The following is a 17,809-nucleotide window of genomic DNA, read 5'->3' on the forward strand; positions in this document are numbered from 1 at the left end:
TCGGAAAATATAGAGCATGCTGCGATTTCAACTGAACGCACAAGTGATGCGTTAAAAACATCGCTCATGTGCACAGCCCCATAGAAATGAATGGGTCAGGATTTAGTGCGGGTGCCATACGTTCGCCGCACGGATCGCACCCGCACGGAAAACTCGCCCGTGTGAAAGGGGCCTAAGGCCCCTTTCACACGGGCGAGATTTCTGCGCGGGTGCGATGCGTGAGTTGAACGCATTGCACCCGCACTGAATCCTGACCCATTCATTTCTATGGGGCTGTTCACATGAGCGGTGATTTTCACACATCACTTGTGCGTTGCGTGAAAATCGCAGCATGTTCTATATTCTGCGTTTTTCACGTAACGCAGGCCCCATAGAAATGAATGGGGTTGCGTGAAAATCGCAAGCATCCGCAAGCAAGTGCGGATGCGGTGCGATTTTCACGCATGGGTTCTAGGTGACAGTCTATTCACTGTATTATTTTCCCTTATAACATGGTTATAAGGGAAAATAATAGCATTCTGAATACAGAATGCTTAGTATAATAGCGCTGGGAGGGTTAAAAAAAATAAAAACGTTAACTCACCTTATCCCCATGATCGCCTAGTTCCCGGTCGGTCTGTTCTTTAGCTGTGGCTAAAGGACCTGTGGTGATGTCAGATCACATGCTCCATCACCATGGTGATGGACCATGTGATTGGAGCATGTGATCTGACATCACCAAAGGTCATTCAGCCCACAGCTAAAGAAGAGACCGACCAGGAACTACACGATCATGGGGATAAGGTGAGTTAACTTTTTTATTTTTTTTAACCCTTCCAGCGCTATTATACTAAGCATTCTGTATTCAGAATGCTATTATTTTCCCTTATAACCATGTTATAAGGGAAAATAATAGAATCTTCAGAACATCAATCCCAAGCCCGAACTTCTGTGAAGAAGTTTGGGTTTGGGTACCAAACATGCGCGATTTTTCTCACGCGAGTGCAAAACGCATTACAATGTTTTGCACTCGCGCGGAAAAATCGCGGGTGTTTCCGCAACGCACCCGCACATTTTTCCGCAACGCCCGTGTGAAACCAGCCTAAGGCCTCATGCACACGACCGTTGTGTGCATCCGTGGCCGTTGTGCCGTTTTCCGTTTTTTTTCACGGACCCATTGACTTTCAATGGGTCCGTGGAAAAATCGGAAAATGCACCGTTTGGCAGCCGCATCCGTGATCCATGTTTCCTGGCCATGAAAAAAATATGACCTGTCCTATTTTTTTCACGGCCAACGGTTCACGGACCCATTCAAGTCAATGGGTCCGTGAAAAATCACGGATGCACACAAGATTGTCATCCGTGTCCGTGATCCGTGTCCGTGATCCGTGTCCGTTTTTTCCTATCATTTCAATGGCAAACTTGACTTAGATTTTTCTTTCATTTTTCATGTCCGTGGGTCCTCCAAAAAACAAGGAAGACCCACGGACGAAAAAACGGTCACGGATCACGGACCCAGTTTTTGTGGACCTTAAAAAAAAACGATCGTGTGCATGAGGCCTTAGACAGAGACTGCAACAAAATGATCTAAATATACCACTATCCACAGCAGTATTTGCATCAGTATTTGTAGCCAAAACCAGAAATGGGTCCAAAATATGTAAGAAGTGAAACTCTTTATATACTATCTCTCTATACTTTTCTCCGTTTTTGTTTCACTCCTGGTTTCTAAATTCTGATACAAAATACTCACCATGTGAAACTGGGCTTAGGTTGGTTTCCCATACAGCAGCTAAGCCATGTCGATTACCGCAAAACATCACAGTTCTCAAATGGATTGTTTCTAGCTGTGCAGTTACAGACGTGGACAAAATTGTTGGTACCCTTTGGTCAATGAAAGAAAAAGTCACAATGGTCACAGAAATAACTTTAATCTGACAAAAGTAATAATAAATTAAAATTCTATAAATGTTAACCAATGAAAGTCAGACATTGTTTTTCAACCATGCTTCAACAGAATTATGTAAAAAAATAAACTCATGAAACAGGCATGGACAAAAATGATGGTACCCCTAGAAAACACAGAACATAATGTGACCAAAGGGACATGTTAATTCAAGGTGTGTCCACTAATTAGCATCACAGGTGTCTACAACCTTGTAATCAGCCATTGGGCCTATATATATGGCTCCAGGTAATCACTGTGTTGTTTGGTGATATGGTGTGTACCACACTCGACATGGACCAGAGGAAGCAAAGGAAAGAGCTGTCTCAAGAGATCAGAAAGAAAATTATAGACAAGCATGTTAAAGGTAAAGGCTATAAGACCATCTCCAAGCAACTAGATGTTCCTGTGAGTACAGTTGCACATATTATTCATAAGTTTAAGATCCATGGGACTGTAGCCAACCTCCCTGGACGTGGCCGCAGGAGGAAAATTGATGACAAATCTAAGAGACGGATAATCCGAATGGTAACAAAAGAGCCTAGAAAGACTTCTAAAGAGATTCAAGGTGAACTTCATGCTCAAGGAACATCAGTGTCAGATCGCACCATCCGTCGTTGTTTGAGCCAAAGTGGACTACATGGGAGACGACCAAGGAGGACACCATTGTTGAAAACGAATCATAAAAAAGCAAGACTGGAATATGCCAAACTACATGTTGACAAGCCACAAAGCTTCTGGGAGAATGTCCTGTGGACAGATGAGACAAAAATCGAAGTTTTTGCCAAGGCACATCAGCTGTATGTTCACAGACGAAAAAATGAAGCATATCAAGAAAAGAACACTGTCCCTACTGTGAAACATGGAGGAGGCTCTGTTATGTTCTGGGGCTGCTTTGCTGCGTCTGGCACAGGGTGTCTTGAATCTGTGCAGGGTACAATGAAATCTCAAGACTATCAAGGAATTCTAGAGAGAAATGTACTAGCCAGTGTCAGAAAGCTTGGTCTCAGTCGCAGGTCATGGGTCTTGCAACAGGACAATGACCCAAAACACACCGCTAAAAACACCCAAGAATGGCTAAGAGGAAAAAATTGGACTATTCTAAAGTGGCCTTCTATGAGCCCTGACCTCAATCCTATTGAGCATCTTTGGAAGGAGCTGAAACATGCAGTCTGGAAAAGGCACCCTTCAAACCGGACACAACTGGAGCAGTTTGCTCATGAGGAGTGGGCCAAAATACCTGCTGAGAGGTGCAGATGTCTCATTGACAGTTACAGGAAGCGTTTGATTGCAGTGATTGCCTCAAAAGGTTGCGCAACAAAATATTAAGTTAGGGGTACCATCATTTTTGTCCATGCCTGTTTCATGAGTTTATTTTTTTACATAATTCTGTTGAAGCATGGTTGAAAAACAATGTCTGACTTTCATTGGTTAACATTTATAGAATTTTAATTTATTATTACTTTTGTCAGATTAAAGTTATTTCTGTGACCATTGTGACTTTTTCTTTCATTGACCAAAGGGTACCAACAATTTTGTCCACGTCTGTATATACCAGTCTACATGTTGCAGCTATGGTGCGCTTTTTGCAGCTCTACCCAGTGTTTGCAACAATTTAAAAAACCAAGGCAACGTGTGAATTCACCCTTAAAAAATGTTGATATTGGTGATAGGATGGTGAGGTAATAATGGGGGAAGTACCAAGAAAATTAAATAGTTTTCATCCTTTACTTTACTGCATTGAATGGGGGATGTTCAGATGGAATAAACACCTATTTGCTTATCCTTTGAAGACTATACAAATAAGGCCTCATGCTCATGGCCGTCGGGCGTCCGTGGCCGTATTGCGGCCACGGGTCCATAATTCCGGAGATGTAGAACGGAGTCACAAAACACCGGAAGCACTACGTAGTGCTTCCGCAGTGTTTCTTTCCGTTGTTCCGCACCACAAATAAATATTACATGTCATTTTATTTGCGGTGCGGACAGACCACGGACCCATTCAAGTTGAATGGGTCCGGCCCACTGCACGGATGTTGCCCATGCAACGGCTGTGTGCATGAGGCCTAAGGCTCAATGTTTCAAAAGTCATCCTCCAATCCTGCGATAAAACCTCTGGCCAGGTCAAAAGGGGTATATTCATTATACCAAGTCCACTATGTGGATGCCAAAGATGTATAGTCATGTTTTCATTACAAAACAAAAGGAAAAAGTATAAAAACCGTCTTAGTGCTATAACTCTTATAACTCAATAACTCCTCTATGTTCCCACCTGAGAAATACTGTTAAAATCCTTCTGTACTGTCTCTTTAAGACTTCTAAAGTATATCTTCTCTTGCGACTTCAGCTGTGTAGAGATTCATAGGAAATTAAAATTATGTTTGTACAGTTTAAGCATGTTCACATATGCACTCGCCTCAGGGGTCCGTCACTTCTCACACCAAGAATAGGTGCAGATTTTTACAAAGATGAGATGATTTTGCACATTTTTCCGTGTGGATCACTATGCAGATTTTTGCGGATTACATGCCCCTTGAAGTGAATGGAGACATTTTGCTTTATAAAAGCCGAAAAACATTATTAGGATTAGGCTACTTTCACACTAGCGTTTTTGCTGGATCCGGCAGGGCTCAGCAAAAACGCTTCCGGATCCGGTTGTATTATCTTTAACATAGCCATGAAAGTCAATGGGGGAAGGATCCGTTTTCTTTTGTCAGATTGTGGCAGAGAAAATTGATTCGTCCCCATTGACTTACATTGGGGGTCATGACGGATCCGTCTTGCTTCACCTCCCAGGACGGAAAGCAAACTACAACATGTTGCGGTTTGCGCTTTGGTATGGGAGCGCAACCAAACGGGACGAAATGCATTTTGGTGCATTACGTTCTGTTCAGTTTTGTCCCCATTGACAATGAATGATGACAAAACTGAATAGTTTTTTTACGGTATTGGGCCCCTTTGACGGATCTCAGTACCCGAAAACTATTACGATAGTGTGAATGTAGCCTTATTAATGCAGCCAAAACACAGGCCAGGGATTAACACTTTTCATCCCCATATGATGTGTAGAGGTAATCAGTCGGCACTCTGGAAGGAGGTGGTGCTCGTATCCTGGGTTGCAGGCCCATACATCCAAGTAGAAGTGGATCAGCACTCACTTAGGGGCACATTTATTAAGACCGACGTTTTACACGCCAGTCTTATAAAAACCCCATAGCTGGCGGTGGATCCGACAAAGTCATGAAGAGGCACCAGCCTCACCATAACTTTGGCACATAGAGCGCCACTTCTAAATGTAAGAAAGCTTCCGAGCTGTCTTAGGCCTAGTTCACACGATCGTTTTTTTCGCGAGTGTATGGTCCGTATACGGTCCATACACGGAACCATTAATTTCAATGGTTCTGCATTAAAAACGGAATGTGTTCCGTAAGCATTCCGTTTCCGTATTTCCGTTCAGTTGAAAGATAGAACATGTCCTATTATTGCCCGCAAATCACGTTCCGTGGCTCCATTCAAGTCAATGGGTCCGCAAAAAAACCTGAACACATACGGAAATGCATCAGTATGTCTTCTGTATCCGTTCCGTTTTTGCGGAACCATCTATTGAAAATGTTATGCCCAGCCCAATTTTTTTTAATGTATTTACTGTATGCTGTATATGGCATACTGAAAAACGGAACGGAAAAACTGAACGGAAACGGAAACACAACGGAACTCAAAAACAGATCTGTGAAAAACGGACCGCAAAAAACTATAAAAGCCATACGTTCGTGTGAACTAGGCCTTACATTTAGACCATTTTCTATGCCCTAAAGCAGGCGTAGAAAATGATGAATGAGAGAGAGGCCTGATAGCCCATCCCCGCCCACACCACACACACAATTTAAGACCAGGCGTGAGCAGGGAAAAAGTTGCAGATAGCGGTGCAACTAACTGTTGCGTCGTCATCTGCGCCTAAAATACGTCTAATGTAGGCATATTTCAGATTACTTAATAACCCCTTAATCTTCACTTTATTGCCATAAACTAAATCCAGGTATATATCAACTATCATGATGTCTGCCTACCGTATATTTTTAATATTTTATTTACGGCAATAAAATGAAGATTGTTTTGCATTAGCCCCTTCAACCCCGGGCCTGTTTTTGCAAATCTGACAAGTGTCACTTTATGTGGTGGTAACTTTAAAACGCTTTTACTTATAGAGGCCATTCTGAGATTGTTTTCTCGTCACATATTGTACTCCATGACAGTGGTAAGAAAAAGTTTAAACATTTGCTAATTTCCAAATTTCAATTTCTCTACTTTTCTGAATCAAATCGTTTTTATTGATCAAATAAATCCATCTTATTTTGACAGAACGATGCCTTTTTGTTCACACATAAGCATAATCAATAATCAGCAGTGTTATAAGGCATCGCCACAGAAGAAACGCCGTGCAACGGCTTAGGGTCCATTCACACGTCCGTTGTTTGTTTCCTGATCTGTTCCGTTTTTTGCTGAACAGATCTGGACCAGATCTGGACCCATTCACTTTCAATGGGTCCTGAAAAAAAACGGACAGCACAATGTCTGATTTTTTTTCAGGACCCATTGAAAATGAATGGGTCCAGATCTGGTCCAGATCTGTTCAGCAAAAAACGGAACAGATCAGGAAAGAAACAACGGACGTGTGAATGGACCCTTACAATGCACATAAACATAATACAGATATAAGATACCCGCAACTTAGCATACACCAACCCCCCCTCCCAAGTCCACCCTCACCCCCCCCATAGAACTGAGCGTGAACCCCTCCTAACTATCCTAAATGACCACATGTGTATGAGATAAGCACTCATTCCATAATTTCTCGAATTTCTGAGAACAGCCTCTCCTCACAAACACACCTCTTTCCATTGTCAACATGTCATGAACCTTTCGCACAAACTCATCAATTGTGGGCGGACTCCCCTGGATCCACCGTTGCGCCACCAACTTCCTGGCAACGTATAGCAGTCTACCCACTGCCACCTTAACCGATTCACTCCCGCCAATGTCAGACACATACCCCAACACACATACCTTAGGATCCTTTTGAAGCCTCAATGTCAGGTTACGATTAATCATACTCAACACTCCATCCCAGAAGCTACCAATCACTGGACAAGACCAAAGCATATGCACCAGGTCCGCACCTTCCTCCATACACTTTGGACATTTATCATCCAACCTAATCCCCACTTTCTTTAAAAACACCGGAGTTTTGTACACTCTGTGGATGATAAATAAACGTGACAGCTTACTCTGTTCACTCAGTGACACTCTGGGAACTACCTCTAGGATATCATCCCACTGGTCCTTAGAAATGACCCCCAGATCATCCTCCCACTTCCTCATCCTTGTAAGCGGGAACCTTTCCAAAAATTTGTCTAGTAAAGGGGTATATACCTGTGAGATCAGTCCTCTCTTCCCCCCAGTTGGAAGGACCAGTTTATGAACCACCTCCATCTGAGCAATAACACAGCCTTTCCTCATCGTGACCTCAAAGGCATGCCTCAACTGAAGATACTTATAAAACCAGGTCCTGGGAATATTAAACTCCTGCTGCAAATTCTGAAACGATTTGAATATATTACCCTCAGTCAATTGACCTATCCTCATTACCCCGTGGGATTCCCAATTCCGCAACCCGGACAAACGTAAGAATTCCGGCAACAAGTTATTATTCCTAAACGGGGAAAGCACACAGACACCACCCACACCTCTAAGCAACTTCACCTTCGCCCAGACTTTCTTTATAAGGTCAATAAGCAAGATCCTCCCACTCCCCACATGCATTCCAGATCCCTCTAATATACCCATAAGGTCACGACTGCCCAACCAGTGTTGCAATATCTGTCCCGTCACATTCAGCAATCGAAAGTCAAGCCACCCCTTAAAGTGCTGAGACTGGGAAGCTAAAAAATAGATCCATGCGTTAGGAACAGCCAAACCTCCTTCAGACTTAGGGTATTGCAACGTCTCCAGCTTAATCCTATATTGGCCATACTTCTAAATCAGATCTCTAAACATAGAATGTATTCTCCTAAATCTATCCAGAGGAATCCACACGGGAGCATTATTCAATACATAAAGCAGCTGGGGCATCATTACCATTTTTAAAAGATTTACTCTACCCACTACCGATAGGAAGAGTCTACACCATGTCCTCACCTTTAGTCTAAATGTGGCTAGCAGCAGATTCAGATTGAGATCTTCAAAATCTGACAGTCTAGGCGTTAAATACAGTCCTAAATATTTGAATTTATCTACCCAAGGGACTAAACTATCTCGCGTCCACCCGAGAGGGCCTGCCCATCAACCGGCATCAAAGCGGACTTCTGCCAATTTATCCGAAGCCCAGAAAAGCGCCCAAATCTGTCTATTAACTCCATGGCCGCATCTAGGGATGTCCCAGCGTCGCCCAAGAATAACAAAGTATAATTTATCTACTTTTATAATAGATAGTAATACCTTCAAAAATAGTAAGGTAATTACTTTACATTCCCCATATGTCTACTTCATGTTTGGATCATTTTGAAAATGACACTTTCTTTTTTGGGGAAGCAAATCTGGTCTGAAGTCACTTTGTGAGGCTTACATAATAGAAACCACCCAAAAATGACCCCATTTTAGAAACTACACCCCTCAAGGTATACAAAACTGATTTTACAAACTTTCTTAACCCTTTAGGTGTTCCACAAGAATTGATGGAAAATTGAGATGAAATTTCAGAATTTAACTTTTTTGGCAGATTTTACATTTTAATAATTTTTTTCCAGTAGCAAAGCAAGGGTTAACAGCCAAATAAAACTCAATATTTATTACCCCCACATGTGATCGTAAACTGCTGTACAGGCACACGGCAGGGTGCAGAAGGAAAGGAATGCCATATGGTTTTTGGAAAGCAAATTTAGCTGAACTGGTTTTTAGATGCCATGTCCCATTTGAAGCCCCCCTGATACACCCCTACAGTAGAAACTCAAAAAAGTGACCACATTTTGGAAACTACGGGATAAGGTGCCAGTTTTATTGGTAGTATTTTGGGGTACATATGATTTTTTATTGCTCTATATTACGTTTTTTGTGAGACAAGGTAACAAAAAAATGGATGTTTTGGCACCGTTTTTATTTTTATTTTTACAGCGTTTAACCAAGGAATTAGGTCATGTGACTTTTTTATGGAGCAGATCGTTACGCATGTGGCAATACCTAATATGTATACTTTTTTATTTTTTTTCACTTTAGCACAATAATAGCAAAAAATAATCATATTTTAGTGTCTCATAGTCTTTTATTTTTTGACCGATTTTCTCACGTAGGGTCTTATTTTTTGCGGGATGAGGTCACGGTCTGATTAGTACTATTTTGGGGGGCATACGCCTTTTTGATCACTTGCTGTTGCAACTTTTGTGATGTAATGTGACAAAAATGGCTTTTTTTTACACTGCTTTTATTTTTATTTGTTATGGTGTTTATCGAACAGGGTGGATCATGTGATATATTTATAGAGCCGGTCATTACGGACGCGGCAATACCTAATATGTGTGGGTTTTGTTTTGTTTTTTTCATATTAAATTGTTTTTATTATAAAATAAGGCGCAAGGGGCTTTTTTTTTATTTTTTACTTTATTAATTTTATTACTTTAATAATTTTATTAAAACACTTTTTTTTTTACTTTTTTTACTTTACTTTATTTATGACATTCACTTTTGGGGGTCTGATCCCCTCTGCAATGCATTACAATACATCTGTATTGTAATGCATTGCCTGTTAGTGTATGACACTGAGTCTCTGCACGGCATCGGGCTGCCTTGAGTCGCATCAGGTCCCCACCACAGCAACGCGGGGACTCGCTGCGATCGTTCATCCGACACAAACCTTTTCCACTTATAGACCCACAGGATAACATGGGGGAAATCTTTATATAATGGAATTTCTGGCAGATTTTTCCAAGTGTGAAGGAACCCTTACAAGACAAGGGGGTAACCAATCAGACACAGGCTCGGACTGGCCCACAGGGGTACAGGTGAATCCCCTGGTGTCCCCTAGTCTCACAAATTGCACATAAAACAGACGAAGGTACGCCAAAACGCGCGTTGGGGTTGGCGTCATCCTGGAGGAGACACAGCTTGGGTAATTGTTATATGTCCTTGTATATAATATGTTTGCATCTGCACTTTATCCTCCAATGTATCATACAGATGGACTGATGTATGGACATTTATGTAATTTTGCAATAAAGTAATAATATATCATAAGCGGTCTGGCAGTCTTTGTAGGTTTTGTATTGTCATAGGCTTATGCCAGTTAATTACTCTTTAAGTAATTATTCCCTGGTTGGGGTATATATTGTTTTTTTGGCACATAAAACAGTAGACTTACTGCACTACATACATATATTCAATGTACAGCACCTCAACCAGCCTATTTTTATATATAGAACCTTATAGATTATGAAAGAAACTCCCCTGTTTATTATTGTAGACACAATCAGAGCTGACATAACTTCTAGGTATAGAGAAAAGCTGCCAGTATCCTCTTTTCCCCAGGACCTACCTTCTCAAAGATGCTGCAGGGATCCCCATCAGTGATGGTCAGTTCGCAGTGTTCGCCAGCGAACACATGCGGGCTGCCATCTTTAGTAAGGTAAACTCACCCGTCCGGCGATGCACAGGTAAGCCCTTACCTGTGCTTGTGTCGGGAGCCGGTCTGAAATCAAATGCAGTCACCGGGAGCAGGCAGTTCTGAGAACAGCCCAATGAAGGCCCCCGGCGGCTGTTCTGGGAACTGCCTGCTCCCGGTGACTGCATTTGATTTCAGACCGGCTCCCGACACAAGCACAGGTAAGGGCTTACCTGTGCATCGCCAGACGGGTGAGTTTACCTTACTGGCAAACTGACCATCACTGATCCCCATATTGAATCATCTAGTTGCGCCTTGCTGCTGTGTGAGCAGGTAATACTTTTCTTTTTTTATATAATATATTTTTATTTTTCAGATCATAATATAAATACATAAACCAATATTAGTCACATCGGTGTACCTAGTATGTCAATCATAGACATCAGCAGCAGCCCCCCCCCTTGGCTGTCGTCCACTCCATTCATTCAAGTATAAAAATAATATCAATGTTTAAATATAATAAATATAGCTACGTAGTTCTGCGTGCAACTCTCCATTTCCTTTCAATATCCTCATATATTCTAATTTGTTGGAGATATGAACCCCACTCCCTTGTCGAGGGCGGGGAGACAGAGCCCCAATACTTTATCAATATAGCTTTAGCCACCATCAATCCCCTTATCCAAATCCGTCTGACCTGAGACGGGACTTCCACTTCTGACCCATAATCTCCAAAGATCAAAATCCCCGGGTTATAGTTCATTGAAGACTCCTTTTGTAGGGTAAAGAAGACCTCATCCCAATATTTTCTTATTTTACTGCAGCTCCAAAGCAGATGGACATAGTTTGCATTTACAAATCCACATTTAGGGCAGTAACAATCCCGGTCTTTATTTTGGGGGAATTTTCCTTGGATTTTGGGCGTATAATACAATCTATGGAGGATCTTAAATTGGATTAACCTATGCGCACTGGAAACTGTCGCCTTTCTCACGTTCTTATAAATAGTGGACCACTGTAGTGGGGGGCAATTCAGCTCTTGCTCCCACTTACTTGGGCTTTTAAAAGGTGTTACAGTTGCCAGTGCCATCCGGAGTTTAGCGTATAATCTAGATATCTTCACCTTCTCGTACTTCTGAGCGTCACAAAAATCTAAAAATATATTCTCGTGGGAAAATGCAACCCCTATTCCTAGAGGCTGCATACATAAATAAATCTAATGGTGAACTATCGGTAAAACCAAGTTCCAAAAGTGATTTAAAACGACCCAAATAAAAAAGGTGAGACACCCTGTTGATACCATTACGTAACCAATAACCAAAATCTGAAATTTTGAAGAATTCCTCCAGCCCCCTGTTCTCCCACAAAGGGGTGAAAACAAACGGACCGGAAACTTTAAGGATCTCCTTCAGCCTGTTCCACACCCTCTGCAGAGAGCAAGGGATCAGCAAGGACTTCCTCATTCCCATAAACCCAGTCTCCAAACATGCAAAGATATTCTCTATTGGTTTATCAATAACTTTAGTCAAATATCGTGAAAGTAAGCTCTCTTTCGAATAACAACGCTGAATCTGTGCACATAAATAATAACCTTGAAAAAAAGGTAATGACAACCCACCATCTGCCTCCGACAACCATAGATATCTCTACTTTATACGCACCCTCTTCCTTCCCCAAATTAGATCATTGATCAAAGTCTCCAGTCTATGAAAGAAGATATCATCGATCCAGATGGGGGAGGCACACATCGGGAACAAGACTATCGGTAAAATAATCATCTTAATCAGTGCTATTCGATCTGTCTGTGCCAGTATTAATTTCCGCCAAGCGCTGACTTTGGCCCCGACTTTATTCAAAGCCGGGGCCAAATTAAGCTCATAAAACCTATTTATAGGGACCCCAATCTTAACCCCCCAAATAATCCAAGGTATCGTTAGGGACCAAAACACGGACTCGCTTCCCTTCATCTTCGGCTTTCCGGTTCAGCGGGAGGAGCGATGACTTTGTCCAGTTAATCCTATAGCCTGATAGTTTACCATAGTTTTCTATTACCTCTATCACATAGGGGAGAATTTTCCATCCCTGATCCAGGAACAGAATCACGTCATCAGCATATAAGCTTATTTTATCGTTCACTCCCGCCACCCCGAAGCCATCTATACGACTATCTAAGCGAATCCGACAAGCCAGCGGTTCAATAAAAAGAGCGAAGAGGAGAGGAGACAGGGGACAACCCTGTCTCATCCCTCTCCGCATCATAACAGGGGAAGAGCTAATACCGTTGACACCGATACATGCAACTGGATGTTCATATAACATTTGGGTCATTTCCAGAAATAGATTCCCAAGGCCAAAAGGGGACATTGTAGCCCACAAAAAAGGCCACTCCATCCTGTCAAACGCCTTCGCCGCGTCTAAGGACAGAATGGAGTGGTCCATACTGCCCCCAACCGACAAATTCAGATAAACCCTATATAGACTCATCTGTATTTGGTGTCCCGGGATAAAGCCCGTCTGATTGGGGTGTACCAGACACGCTATAACCCTCTTCAGGCGATTAGCCAAGATTTTTGCGAAAATCTTATAGTCCGTATTGTGGGGGTTTTAATTCCGTCACTATGCACACATACACGCGTGTCAGTTCACTCTTCACCACAGGCAGTGTTTATTTCAGAAAACAGCAGTAAACATGTCCAAACTTTAGCTTTAGGCTTTCTTCAGCCCGCAAATAATACATAACATAAAGTCCCACACTTTGTGTTCAGTCCAAATCAGAAACAACAATACGATCTCACCACTCTCTGGTGTCTTTCAGAGACCAAATCCTCCCTCTCAGCTTGTCAGCTTTCAGTTAGCCTGTGCAGACTTGTGATCTCCCCAGCTGGGATTCCCACATCCTTTTTAACCACACAGTAGGAAAACCCTGGATGGAGTACGGGAGTGACCTGTCCCACCCAAGCTCTCTGGTCACTCCTAAAACCCGGACCCAAAATCCACTTTAATGAAAACCTCCCAGCAACCTAATGTTACTGGTATACTTACTTCCGGGAATTATATCACTGAGGCATACATTCTCAGTGAGACGTACTGACCATCCACGATTCTTCCCTCTGGGCTACTACATACCCTCCCCCTCTGCCTAAAGCCGAGGGGCTGGGCACCTGTTACCATCAAACAATGTACCCTTGATAAAGCATCGGCATTCCCATGCAACTTCCCGGGCCTGTGTTCTATATAAAAATTGAAATCCTGTAACGTCAGAAACCATCTCGTTACTCTGGCATTACTCCCCTTTTTCTCAGACATCCACTTTAGTGGTGCATGATCTGAAACTAATCTGAACCTCCTACCCAGTAGATAATATCTAAGGGAGTCCAGTGCCCACTTTATCGCCAAACATTCTTTTTCCACAATAGAATAATTTTTTTCGCAGGGGGTAAGTTTTCGGCTCAGATATAACACCGGGTGTTCTTCCCCCCTAACCTCTTGGGACATCACAGCGCCTAGACCTACCTCTGAGGCATCTGTCTGCACTATGAACTCCTTACTAAAATCTGGGGCTACTAATACTGGCTGCTGGCATAACCGTAGCTTAAGCTCGTTAAATGCCTGTTCTGCTTCCGGGGTCCATCTAGCCATGACTGACTTTGTCCCTTTTGTAAGCTCCGTTAGCGGGGCAGCTATTGTAGCAAAATTCGGTACAAATCGTCTGTAATAGCCCACTATTCCCAAGAAAGCTTTTATCTGTTTTTTTGTAAGTGGACGTGGCCAGGTTTGAATTGCTTCCACCTTGTTAATCTGGGGTTTAATCAGACCTCTCCCTACTACATACCCGAGATATCTGGCCTCTTCCATACCCATGGCACATTTTTTGGGGTTTATGGTAAATCCGGCTGTTCTTAGGGAATCTAGTATGGCTTGAACTTTACCCAGGTGACTCTCCCAATCTGGGCTAAAGATGACGATATCGTCCAGGTATGCAGCTGCATACTTTTTGTGAGGGCCTAAGATCCTGTCCATAGCCCTTTGGAACGTAGCTGGGGCACCTTGTAAACCGAATGGCATCCTTACATATTGGTAACACCCTTCAGGTGTGGAAAAGGCAGTCTTTTCTTTAGCATCCTTTGATAGAGGGATCTGCCAATACCCTTTTGTTAGGTCTAACGTAGTAATATACCGCGCTGGACCTAACCTCTCAATGAGTTCGTCTACTCTTGGCATAGGGTAGGCGTCGAACTCCGAAGCCTCATTGAGTTTTCTGTAATCATTACAGAACCTCCATTCCCCAGTCGGTTTTGGTACCAAAACTATTGGACTGGACCACCCACTCCGGGACTCCTCAATCACTCCTAGCTCTAACATCCTTTTGATCTCTTGTGATATTACTTCCTTACGAGCCTCAGGGATTCTATAGGGTTTTATGTTTACTCGAACATGTGGTTTTGTTCGAATCTCATGCTCAATACAATTAGTGAGACCTGGCAAATCTGAGAACAAATCTCTATTCTGTTGTAGCAGTTCCTTACATTGCTGTTTTTGGGATTTGGAGAGGGTCTCCGCAATTGTGACATCCTGACTGTTACTTTTAGCCTCTACCACCAGGTCCAGGGAGTTTCGATCTTTCCACGGTTTTAACAAGTTCACATGATACAACTGGATGGGTTTTCTTTTCCCAGGCTGATGAACTTTGTAGTTAACTTCCCCAACTTTCTCAACCACCTCATAAGGCCCCTGCCACTTAGCTAGGAATTTGCTTTCCACCGTGGGTACCAAAACTAACACTCGGTCCCCTGGACTGAACTGCCTAACCTTGGCTGCCCTGTTATACACTCGAGCTTGGTTACCTTGAGCCCTCACTAGATGTTCTTTTACTATGGGCATGACCTTAGATATCCTCTCTTGCATTTGTGAAATGTGTTCCACTACACTTTTATATGGGGTAGTCTCATTTTCCCAGGTTTCCTTTGCCACATCTAGTAACCCCCGAGGGTGCCGAGCATATAACAATTCAAAAGGTGAAAACCCAGTGGAGGTTTGAGGAACCTCTCTAATAGAGAACAGTAAGTATGGTAGCAGACAGTCCCAATCACGACCATCCTTCTCTACCACCTTTTTTAACATACTCTTAAGTGTTTTATTGAAACGTTCTACTAGACCGTCTGTCTGCGGATGATATACTGATGTTCGCAGTTGTTTAATTTTTAACATCCGACATAACTCTTTCATGACTTTAGACATGAACGGTGTTCCCTGATCAGTTAATATCTCTTTTGGTATACCAGTTCTGGCAAACATCTGGAACAACTCTTTTGCAATGTTTTTTGATGAGGTATTTCTTAAAGGGACTGCTTCCGGGTATCTGGTGGCATAATCTACTACGACCAAAATATACTGATGACCTCTAGCTGACTTTACTAGGGGTCCTACGAGGTCCATTGCAATCCGTTCAAACGGAACTTCAATGATTGGCAGAGGGACCAAAGGACTTTTGAAATGAGGGGCAGGGGCTGATACCTGGCAAGTGGGACACGACTGGCAATAGTCAGCTATTTCCTTATAACACCCAGGCCAATAAAATCGCTGCAGAATGCGTTCTTGGGTTTTAGCTGCCCCCAAGTGCCCCCCTAAAACATGCGAGTGGGCCATCCTTAATACCACTTGTCGATAAGGACTGGGTACTAGCAGTTGTTCCACTACTTCATCCCCCCTTTTGGTCACTCTATACAACATATCATTGTTTATGGCGAAGTGGGGAAACTGATTATCAGCCCCTGGACTTTGGGCAACCCCATTCAGAACTGATACATTCTCCCGGGCTCCTTTCAAGGTAAGATCTCTGAGCTGTGCCTCTCCAAAATTGTCCCGAGACACTTCAAGATCCAGGACATCGGTCTCAGGGGTTAATTCCTCATCCTCCTCACCTAACATCACCGCTAATGGAGACCCTGATATAGTCCCAGGATACTCCAACACCTCTCCCACCACATCACAACTAGAACGCTCAGTACTTGACAGTTTCGTCGGGACCTTAGCGTTAGCCCACAGGTCCCAGAACAGCGGGAAGTCTCTTCCCAGTATCATCGGGTGCAGTAAGTCCTTCACAACTCCCACCTCATGCAGTACCGTACCACACATAGTGTTTATGGACACCTGAGCGACAGGATACTCCCGTGTGTCTCCATGGATGCACAACACTCCCACATGCCTTTCAGGATTTAATACATGAGGCACCATGGATGTCATCAAAGTGACCAAACTGCCGGAGTCCAAGAGGGCAGTCACCATAACACTGTTCACGGTCACTTGGCACACCTGGGGTCCTTCCTGGGCTTGGGTAACTGCACTGCACACAGGATGTGCAAAAAGAGAATAAGGTTGGCCGACACCGCACTCCATGGGCTCGGCAGACAAAGGGCAGTGCGCTGCTATATGTCCAGGAGCCTGACATCTCCAACAGATAATGGGGCCGGTCTGGACTCGGGTTCCAGTCTCCAACTTTTCCTTAAGCTGGGTTTTCCAGTTGGGTCTGGATTGTAGTCCTTTCTTGGGGAACCCAGTCCCGTTCTTGGTGCAGCGATATGGCCGACTCAATCCCCCCTTATTTTCCAGGGAGTCCTCCACGCTGACATACCTTTCTACGAGGCCCACCAATTCGTCCGCAGTCTGGGGGTTTCCCTGGGCAACCCAACATTGTATGGGTTTTGGCAGCGTATGAAGGAACCGGTCCATCACCACTTTTTCCACCATTTGAGCTGGGGAGGATGATTCTGGTTGTAACCATTTTTGTACCAGGTGGAACAGATCGAACATTTGGGACCTGGGAGGCCTATCTTGGCAAAACTCCCAGCTGTGAACACGCTGCGCTCGGACTGCATCAGTCACCCCCTGCCGAGCAAGAATTTCTGCTTTTAGCTTGCTGTATTCTTTCGCATCTTGCAAGGTTAAATCATAATATGCTTTCTGAGGTTCTCCTGTTAAATATGGCGCCAACACTTCTGCCCACTGCTCGGGTGGGAGACTTTCCCGTTCTGCCACCCTTTCAAACACGGACAGGTACGCCTCAACGTCGTCCTCAGGTGTCATTTTTTGCAAAGTTTCCCTCACATTCTTTCGGGCTTTAACACTGCCATTTTGACTGGGAAGGCTCACCCCCTCCTGAGATTTGACGGCCTCAGTCAATACAGACATCTGTCGTATCAGTAGCTGATTTGTCTCCTGCTGGGCTTGCATAGCCTCCA

General features: G+C 43.4%; 1 protein-coding gene across 1 annotated transcript in view; it reads right to left on the reverse strand.

The window, feature by feature from the left end:
• The window catches only part of RNF212B (ring finger protein 212B), a 119,184-nt gene that overhangs the window by 68,513 nt on the left and 32,862 nt on the right, over nt 1-17,809 (reverse strand). Inside the window, exon 2 of the mRNA XM_044280538.1 lies at nt 4,197-4,271. The gene's annotated coding sequence lies outside the window, so the exon portion shown is untranslated. The remainder of the gene's footprint in view (nt 1-4,196; nt 4,272-17,809) is intronic.

Source organism: Bufo gargarizans, chromosome 1, assembly GCF_014858855.1.
Source record: "Bufo gargarizans isolate SCDJY-AF-19 chromosome 1, ASM1485885v1, whole genome shotgun sequence".
In the NCBI taxonomy this organism is placed as follows: domain Eukaryota; kingdom Metazoa; phylum Chordata; class Amphibia; order Anura; family Bufonidae; genus Bufo; species Bufo gargarizans.